This window comes from Gekko japonicus, unplaced genomic scaffold (genome assembly GCF_001447785.1).
Source record: "Gekko japonicus isolate JY-2015 unplaced genomic scaffold, Gekko_japonicus_V1.1 scaffold6079, whole genome shotgun sequence".
Classification (NCBI taxonomy): domain Eukaryota; kingdom Metazoa; phylum Chordata; class Lepidosauria; order Squamata; family Gekkonidae; genus Gekko; species Gekko japonicus.
The window spans coordinates 12209-22588 of record NW_015171075.1 but is presented as its reverse complement, the minus strand read 5'-3'; positions in this window follow the sequence as shown (position 1 = coordinate 22588).

The window sequence follows — 10380 nt, the reverse complement described above, 5'->3', positions numbered from 1 at the left end:
GCCCCCCAGCCGGCTCTCTCGGGCTGCTGGTTGTGCTTCATGCAAGTGTTTTGGGCCGAGCTCTTTGATCATCTGTGTCCCTCCGTCCGTCCGTCTGTTTTGTTCCATCATCTGTCTACCTGCGTCTTTCTGTCTCCCTGCCTGTCCATTGTCTGTCTACCTGCGTTGGTCTGTCTGTCTCTGTCTATTTATCTGTGTCTGTCCATCTTGTCTGTCTATGTCTTTCTGCCTATCTGAGCTTGCTTCCCCGAGGAGGGCAGGGAATTAAATAAATACATAAAAATCGGTGTCTTTCTGTCTACCTGCCTGTGTTGGTCTGTCTCTCTGGCATCTGTCTCTGGCTGTCCGTCTGTCTGTCTGGCCATCTCTGTCTCTGAGAGCCAGTTTGGGGTAGTGGTTAAGTGCGCGGACTCTAATCTGGGAGAACCGGGTTTGAGTCCCCTCTCCTTCACTTGCACCTGCTGGGTGACCTTGGGTCAGTTACAAGTTCTTTCAGAGCTGTTCTTGAAAGGGCAGTTCCGGAAAGAGCCCTCTCAGCCCCACCTACCGCACAGGGCCCCCTGAGAAAAACATGGGCCCCCTGAGCAAAAAGTTGTTAGCTACGAGCCTGCTGGGGCCCTTCTGGGGATCCCCATGGTGGAGGAGCTGTGAATTCTGATGCAGGCTGGTCTCTGTCACGTTGCCAACTCTGGGTTGGGAAATTCCAGGGGATTTGGGGGTGGAGCCTGGGCAGGGGAGGGACCTCAGTGGGGAACAATGCCCTAGATTCTTCTACCCTCGGAAGCAGCCACATCCTCCGGGTTCAGTGTCGTAGGTAGTGTCGGATTAAGATCCCAGAGACCCAGGTTCGAATCCCTTCTCTGCCACAGGAGCTGGCTGGGTGACCCTGGGCCAGTCACGCACTCTCAGCCTAACCTACCTCCCAGGGGGGAAAGAGCCAGAGTCCACAGGAGCACCTTAAAGTCTGACGAAATATGTGGCAAGGGAAGAGCTTTCCTGAGTCACTGCTCACCTTTGTCAGGTAACTGAAGAAGGGAGGAGTGAATGACAGCCCCTCCCTCGCTACAATTTTTTTAGTCTTGACTGTGTTCCCTCAACACTGGGAGGGCTTCTGGTGTCCTGGCCCCACTGCTGGACCTCCTGAGGACACCTGGTATTTCTGGCCACTCTCTGACAGAGTGTTGGACTGGATGGCCCATTGGCCTGATCCAACATTGGCTTATCTTATGTTCTTATGTCTGGGATGCTCTATATTCTTGGTGCTTTGGGGGGGGGGTTAATAGTGGGAGGGCTTCTAGTGTCCTGGCCCCACTGCTGGACCTCCTGAGGACACCTGGTATTTCTGGCTACTCTGTGACAGAGTGTTGGGCTGTATGGGCCATTGGCCTGATCCAGCATTGGCTTCTCTTAGGTTCTTATGTCTGGAGCAAGGGATGCTTTGTATTCTTGGTGCTTGGGGGGGTGGAACAGTGGGAAGGCTCCTAGTGTCCTGGCCCCACTGCTGGACCTCCTGATGGCGCCTGGTATTTCTGGCCACTGTGTGACACAGAGTGTTGGACTGGATGGGCCACTGGCCTGACCCAACACTGGCGTCTCTTGTGTTCTTATGTCTGGGGCAAGGAATGCTCTGTATTCTTGGTGCTGGGGGGGGGCAACCGTGGGAGGGCTTCTGGTGTCCCGGCCCCACTGCTGGACCTCCTGGTGGCACCTGGTATTTTTGGCCACTGTGTGACAGTTTTGCACTGGATGGGCCATTGGCCTGATCCAACATTGGCTTCTCTTATAGTCTTATGTAAGGCTGTTAACATGAGGACGTTTTGGACGTCATACATTCTTAGGGCCACCATAAATGTCTTGACAGTACTTAACACACACATATACACACAAAATAAGTAAATCTGTAGTCTGGGAAGGAGCACCAGTGAGAAGAAGTGTGTCCAGCATAGAGATATAAAATTTCTGGAAATTTTGAAGCTCGGGAAAAAACGGAAATTTTTGGAAAACTACATTAGTACTTCTTTTTATTTTTCCAGATTGAAGGTCATTCTGTTACTTTAGGAACATAAAATATGACTATGGACATTTTTACTTCACGTGAAATTACCACAACTAGCCTATTAAAAATACAGTGTATCCAAACAATTATTATAAACAGAATACCCACACACATGCAAAAACAAAACTGAAACCTTTTTCTTTTCTTGTAACAATAGCACCGCCTAAAGGAAGAAATGCCTCTTCTTGCATTGGAGAGTTCAGTTTGCAACCTAGGACTTGCTTGTCCTCAGTGCATAGAAATTAGATCAATCTGATACCATACGTATTTTTTAGAAATGATTTGGAAAATATTTGAACACCTTGTCTTAAAATATTTTATTCATCGTGTTAAAATAAAATGTTCCATAATCAATTTCTTTTCTTTTCTTTTTTCAATTTTTCCAATTTTTTGGAAAAAAACAAAAAAGGCTTCAGGAAAAAACCCAGTTTCCCCCCGAATTTTTCTGGTTTTTTCCCCGGGCCTTCACATATCTCGTCCAGCGTGGAGGACTTCCTGCTGCATGTCCCCTGAATGCATCTCTTCTTCTTGGTGTGCTCTGGTGGCTTGAAAGCCAACTGTTTGTATCGAGAATCTCTGGGGCCTTCTGTGCGGTCTCGTCCCACCGCTTGTAAAGAGACGGAGCATCCCTGACCGGCAGCCGTCAGGCTTCTGCCTGAAGGACCCCAGCAAGGGAACCCGCCCCTGTAAGCTGGTCCCATTGCTGATGCGCTCCTGGCATCGGGACTGTTTTCTTGATGTTCACCTGAAGTCTGCTCACTAGCAGTGCTCCCTCTAAACTGTGGAGTCCTGTGAGCAAAGACTCTGCTTTGTGAGCTAACTGGCATTAAAGGTATGAGTGAGCGATTTGGCCATTGCATAAATCAGTTGGCTCTGGAGCCATCCCTTCCTGAGCTTGGACAAAAACGTGTGAGCCGGAGGCTAAAAAGCGGTGAGCTAGCTCTCAGGAAAAAACCCAGTTTCCCCCCGAATTTTTCTGGTTTTTTCCCCGGGCCTTCACATATCTCGTCCAGCGTGGAGGACTTCCTGCTGCATGTCCCCTGAATGCATCTCTTCTTCTTGGTGTGCTCTGGTGGCTTGAAAGCCAACTGTTTGTATCGAGAATCTCTGGGGCCTTCTGTGCGGTCTCGTCCCACCGCTTGTAAAGAGACGGAGCATCCCTGACCGGCAGCCGTCAGGCTTCTGCCTGAAGGACCCCAGCAAGGGAACCCGCCCCTGTAAGCTGGTCCCATTGCTGATGCGCTCCTGGCATCGGGACTGTTTTCTTGATGTTCACCTGAAGTCTGCTCACTAGCAGTGCTCCCTCTAAACTGTGGAGTCCTGTGAGCAAAGACTCTGCTTTGTGAGCTAACTGGCATTAAAGGTATGAGTGAGCGATTTGGCCATTGCATAAATCAGTTGGCTCTGGAGCCATCCCTTCCTGAGCTTGGACAAAAACGTGTGAGCCGGAGGCTAAAAAGCGGTGAGCTAGCTCACACTAACTCGGCTCAGAGGGAACACTGCGCACTAGGTAGCTCTCCTCTTGCTTCCTCAAGCAGCAGAACTGGTCTGTGTCCTCTGGCGTGCAATAGCCTTTTGGGGATCTGAAGAGCCCGGCTGCGGCACCTCTCAGTCTCCTCCAGACGAATCACACATCCCCTGCCTCACAGGACTTGTTTTCCAGACCCCCAGCCAGGCCACCCCGGAGCCAGGATATTGTGACTTGTGGGGCAATTTTTTTTTCCTGGTGGGGCTGCTGTTATTTTTCTGTCTGTACCTGATTTGGGTTCAACATCGGTCTTTCTCAGCCCCCGTTGAAAAGGTAGTGATCGATAATATTACTGTCCCACCCTTCCTCCAAGGGAGTTGTCTGCATCATATTATCCAATTTTATCCTCATCCCACCTGCTTGGGGGATGAGAGGCTGAGGAGGATTTGCATTAGACGATATGGTGGGCTTCTTGGCTGAGCAGGGATTGGAACTCAGGAGTACTGCCCTGTCTTGAGAGCCAGTCTGGTGTGGTGGTGAAGTGCGCGGACTCTAATCTGTGAGAACCGGGTTTGATTCCCCCACTCCTCCACTTGCACCTGGCTGGATCGCCTTGGGCAAGCCATAGTTCTGCCAGAGCTGTTCTCTCAAGGGCAGTCCTCGAAAGAGCTCTCTCAGCCCCACCTACCTCACAGGGTGTCTGTTGTGGGGAGGGGAAGGGGACAGAGATTGTAAGCTGCTCTGAGACTCCAAGTGAAGGGTGGGGTATCAATCCAATTTCCTCCTCCTCCTCCTCCTCCTCCTCCTCCTCCATTATATAACATTGGCTCACTAAAAGGCTTCCTGAACAAATTTAGAGTCCGGTGGCACCTTTAAGACCAACAAAGATTTATTCGAGGTGTGAGCTTTTGTGTGCATGTACACTTTTTTCAAATACAATGGAAAGGAAGCTAGAGCTCAAACTTATAGACAGAGGCTCAACAGCAAATTAAGATGTTAACATGATGAAGATATGCATGTTTTAAGATATGCAAAGACAAAACTAAACAACGAGCTAAGGCCAGAAAACGTGTGTGTGGGGGGGAGGTATGGCTATTTGTGCCATCACATTCTGATCCACCATTATGCGACCAGACACAACGGCGGCGCACCGGGGTTTCGTCCTTTGGTGTTGCTGCAAAGAGGACGGCCGGAGGGAATAGGCGCATGCCGGCGCAATCACACCGAACGAGTCTGTCTGCAGCCCGTGGTAAACCATTTGCTAGTAGATCTTTGCAGGTACTTTTTAACTGCGCATCTTCAGCGGGATGCCACGGGTGCGCTCCGCTTTCCAGATGCTGCGGTGTGATCGCGCCCCGAAAATCCACCCAGCATTTGTGCCTTTTGCGTGGCAAATTCTCTGTGTGACCGGGGTCCAAGGTTATAAGAGCAACAGTAGTTTTGATTTAATTAAGGGGGGAGGGAAGGACAGCAAACCAATAAATATGTCAGAATAGGAGATAAATGTGTAAAGGCATCTTTTCTAAGGCTTCCTGCCGGCATCCCACTAACACAGTGTAACACCCCACACACAACAGCCCCAGACATAAATGAAATGCAAAAACACCCCCTCCCTCTCCCCCTCCCTCTCCCTGAAGCAATGAAACCCCTTACCAGCTCCAGCAACTGTTAGAAAGTCGACTTCTAAGGAGATGTAAAATTTCCTTCCAGGTTGTAAGAAGGAGCACGCTGCGGGGGCGGGGCTTGCTGTCTTGTTAGTTACAGGCAGCTGAGCCAAGCACTGTCGATCAGAGACTGAGTGAAACCCCCAGCCTGCAGCGCATCCTCAAAAAAAAGACTATTAGGTCAGGCTGAGGGCGTGGGAAATGGAAGAGCCAGGAAGGGGGGAGGATGGAGGAGGGGGGAGGAGGAGGAGGAGGAGTGTCAGGCTGAGGGCGTGGGAAAGGGAAGAGCCTGGAAGGGGGGGAGAATGGAGGGGGGTGGAGGGGGGAGGAGACAGTGAAAGAAAACACTCTACCCAATAATTCTCGAGTCTGTTTGGCTGCGTCTGCATCTTTCTTTAAGTGGGGCAGCTAGAACTTGACTCACGACTCCAGATGAGCTCTGATTAGTAGGAAGCAGAGAGGAGCTATTGCTTCTTTAGATGCTGTATTACTAAATAATGCAGCCTGGGATTGCATTAGCTGTTTTTGCAGCTGTGTCACACTGCTGGCTCATGTTCATGTGTGACCGAATGCAGCCCTGAGGTCCTTTTAGCACTTGCTCTTGCCAAGCCAGGTATCTCCCCCCTGCATCCTATACTTGTACATTTGATTATTTTTGCCTAAATGCAGAAGTTTGCATTTAAGTATGCTGGGCATTTCCTGATCAACTTCTTACATATCTTGAGCTGTGATCATGCCTCCCGCCAGGGGTCATTTTGTACAAAAAGAAGTGCAGGAGCTCATTAGCATAACTCATTAGCATAACTCATTTGCATATGCCACACCTCCTGACATCACCGGAAGTGTCTCAGAGGGCAACACCCACCGCTCAGGCTCCACTGGACTGTTTTGGATTGCTAGCTATTGGGGGGGGGAGAACGAGCAGATCTGTCCTCGCAAGGGAGAACTTGTACCTGAATAAACCTTGGCCTTAAAGGTGCCACTGGACAGTTTTGGATTGCTAGCTGGGGGGGGGGAGACACGCAGATCTGTGCAGGAAGGAAGGAAGGAAGGAAGGAGGGAGGGAGGGAAAAAGAGAAGGAAAGAAGGAGGGAAAGAAGGAAAGAAAGAGAAGGAAAGAAGAAGGGATAGAGGGAGAGAAGGAAAGTAGGAGGGAAAGGGAAAGAAAAAAAGAAAGAAAGAAAAAAGAAAGAAAGAAAGAAAGAAAGAAAGAAAGAAAGAAAGAAAGAAAGAAAGAAAGAAAGAAAGAAAGAGGCTTCCTTGTGGCCTGGGGCTGCTGGGAGCAGGGGGTGGGGCTTGTTGGATGTGCCCGCCCCTGGGCTCTTTACTGCCGGAGCTCCACTCTTGTGCGCTCCTGCAGGAAATGACCCCTGCCTCCCGCCATGATGTTCAGGAAACATTTGGCAGGTTGTACACAGTTCCCCTTTGGGGAGAAGGAAGAGGCAAGAGAGAAGTATGAGCAGCCATGCCTTCTCTTTGTCACCCGTTAACATTTCTCCACCCTTCATGAGCAGAGGGCCTGCCATATCCTTCCTCTTCCTTTCAGCGTAACTCGAAGAACCGTTTCTGTTGCTCTTTGAGCTTCCTGTTGGATTCTCTGGTTTTAGTAGAGCCAGGAATTACTGTCAATGTAGCAGAGGGCACCAGGCATTTCCGCAAGGCAAAGCGTTGGTGCTGAGTGCGCTAGCAAGCTTACAAAGTTACACAGAGCCAGTGATCAGATTCAAAACTAATAAGAATTCTTTATTATATGTAAGATAAATGTTTAAGAATAACATTGAAAAATGAGTTACCTGTTCCAACCTACCTGAAGGACCGCCTTTCCCCGTATGTTCCCCCAAGAGCACTACGGTCAGGGGCCCGAAATTTATTAGTCATCCCGGGCCCTAAGGATGTCAAACTAGCCGCCACGAGGACCAGGGCTGCCACGAGGACCAGGGCGGCTCCTACCTGGTGGAATGAGCTCCCGGAGGAGATCAGGGCCCTGCGGGACCTCATGCAATTCCGCAGGGCCTGCAAGACGGAGCTCTTCCGCCAGGCTTTTGAGTAGGAGCCGCCACCCCTACTATACCACCATTGCCCTGAGGTCCTGATTAAACATCTGCTATCGAAGAATCCTCCTGCCGTCTTCGTGGGACTTTGGACATTCAATCCGCCATCTTTTAGATTATGAATGGGAGTTTGAGCACCTGTTATTATATTTTAATATGTAGTATATGTTTTAAACCATTTTGTATATATTCTTTTATCATGGCAAGTTGTTCTTGCCTCTGTGAACCGCCCTGAGCCCACTGGGGAGGGCGGGGTATAAGTATGAAAATAAATAATAATCAGAAAGGGAGGTATGCAGAGAACTAAGATATGGGCTGGAGGTTGGAGCACTGTGGGAAGCCAAAATGGGGGGGGGGAGGAAAAAGGTAAAAAGGATGTATAATGTTTTGAAATTTGATATGCTTTTGGTTGTTTTGCAATATATCCTAATAAATTGTGTTTGGAAAAAAAAGAGAATTCTTTATTATATGGAACTCCATTCTAGACAGTATAGATGAGAGGCAGAGATAGAATCCAACCTACCTAACTAGGATGAGTGTGGATTCAGGGGAAACATGCCCGGCCTGCATCCATTGTTCCAGAGGTGGAGAGCAATGCACCTTCTTTGGGTGTGGGGGAGAGAGTGTGTATGAGAGGTGTGTCAAGCCGGAAGGAAGGAAACTACATCCCTAAGAATAGCATTCTGCTTCAGAGGGGATAAGATCAGATAACAGGAAGGACCTGTCCTGACCTGTCTATCTGACCAAATCTATGGTGACCTCCTGAAGTCTGAGACAGGAAGGCAGCACATAGTCCTTCACTTTTCTAACAGAAAAACCTTTTCTGTAGCTCTTTGAGCTTTCCATGTGCTGTCCCGACTCCTGGGCTTTTTGTGCAGCTGCGCTGGCTTCTTTGATAATAATAATAATAATAAAGTGTCGTCAAGTCAAACCTCACGGGGTTCTCAAGGCAAGAGTCATTCAGAGGTGGTTTGCCCTTGCCTTCCTCTGCGTAGCAACCCTGGATCTCCATGGTGGTCTCCCATCCAAGTACTAACCAGGGCCGGCGCTGCTTAGCTTCCAGGCTGAGGCTAGTCTGGGCTTTTCAGGCTAGCTTGTTTAGACATCTTCTGTTTCCCTTTGCCATCAGTATAGAACAGTGGTGGCGAACCTATGGCACGGATGCCAGAGGTGGCACTCAGAGCCCTCTCTGTGGACACGCGTGCCATCACCCCAGCCAGGCCCAGACCATCATTAAAGTGTCGAATTCTCTGCCAAATAATTTTAAGTAAATGAAAGCATTTGGGATTGCTTTCCTTACTTTGTTTGGATCATCTTAAGTTAATGTTATGAGTTGTTTTTCCTAAAGTACAACCTCAGTATTCAGGTTAAATTGCTGCGTTGGCACTTTGCGATAAATAAGTGGGTTTTGGGTCACAGTTTGGGCACTCGGTCTCTAAAAGGTTCGCCATCACTGGTATAGAATCACAGAGTTGGAAGGGATCTCCAGGGTCATCTAGTCCAACCCTCTGTGCAATGCAGGAAATTCACAAATACCTCCCCCTCCCCACCCCCAGTGACCCTTGTTCTACGCCCAGAATATGATTTAAAAAACCCCTCCAGGATCACTGGGGGCCAAACTGGCCTGGAGAAAAATTCCTTCCTGACCCCAAAGGGGCGATTGGCATTTCCCTGGGCGTGTAAGAAAGGGTCACAAGAACTAAGCACTGAGGCAACCCTCCCTGCCCTCCATCTCATGGTCCGCCCAAGTTCACAGGATCAGCACTGCTGTCAGATGGCCATCTAGCCTCTGTCTGAAAACCTCCAAAGAAGGGGAGGGAGTTGTGCCTTTAGCAACATGACAAAGACTGTTCTTTTTTTCTTTTTGAGTTGTAAACATCTGGATTTTTCCCTGAACTGTTTTAGAGCAGGGTTCTAGTCTTTCTGCATTAGTGATTGTGAATGCACTGTTGGTGCAGATAAATTAACACAGAATGCTAGGGCAGGATAGTTTTGTATTTAACACTGTGGCTGAATTCCTACATGCACATGTGTGTGATCAGTGTGCACATGTGAATGATCAGAAGTTCTAGATGTGCCTTTACCTGTGCCAGGTGTCTCAATTGACGGAAGGCCCTGCAGAAAGGTGGTCTTTATAAGGCACACATGATTTTAGTCTCTCTGTAGTTTTCAGATTTCATTTCCTTCTCTCCCTCCCTCCCCTGCCTTTTTCAACAAGACTCGAAGCAGATTACGAATTGCAGAGAACAATTCAATCAGACAGTCTTAAATCATCCAGTAAACAATGCAGCGGGATTTGGTATTACATAACTGGAAAAGTAATGCAAACCAAAAACTGTCTAAGACGTGACATACTATGATGCAGAAAGTGGATTACAGAGGCAGAAGATAATGCAGTAAAAGCCTGTGAAGTGAGACCCACTCACAGTTGGAGACCCATTTTATGTATTTATAAAATTTATTTCCCACCTTTCCGCCCTCAGAAGGGCCACCAAGGCAGCTAACAAAATTATTTATTTATTAAAGCATCTATATCCCGCCTTTCCTTGTGGTTCCAGGGATCTGACAACAACAGTTATAAAACTTTTTCCGGTTAGAAGCAAAGCAAAATCGCCAGCTCCAGATCTCTCCCCCTTGCACACCTTAAATGATGCCTGCCATTCAGAGCCCTCCGAAGCCCTGATAACAAAATCACATTTTAAGACCACCCCCCCACTTGAAAAACGCACATCACCAGAACAAATAAAAATACATCCAATACATGCAAAGACATAAAAGACAACAATGAAAACGTTGGTCAGGGAGAAAGGGTCACTGAGGGTATGTCGATTCAGCTTCCCCCCTCCCCTACACGCAACACAAAAAATCTTTACACATTTATCTCCTATTTTGCTGTTCTTCCCCCCCCCTTAATTAAATCAAAGCAGCTGTTGACCTTATAACCTTAGCTTGGTATTTAGTTTTGTCTTTGCACATCTTAAAACCAGAGGTCGATTCGGGGGGGATCGCGGGAGATCGCAGTTCCCCCGGGTGAGGTGCGGGGGGGCACATGACGAAGCCCCGCCCCCTGCTTCCGGCCACCCCGCTTCCGGCCCTCATTCAGCCAGGAGGAGGCAGGAGGAGGGTAAGTTGCTTCCTCCC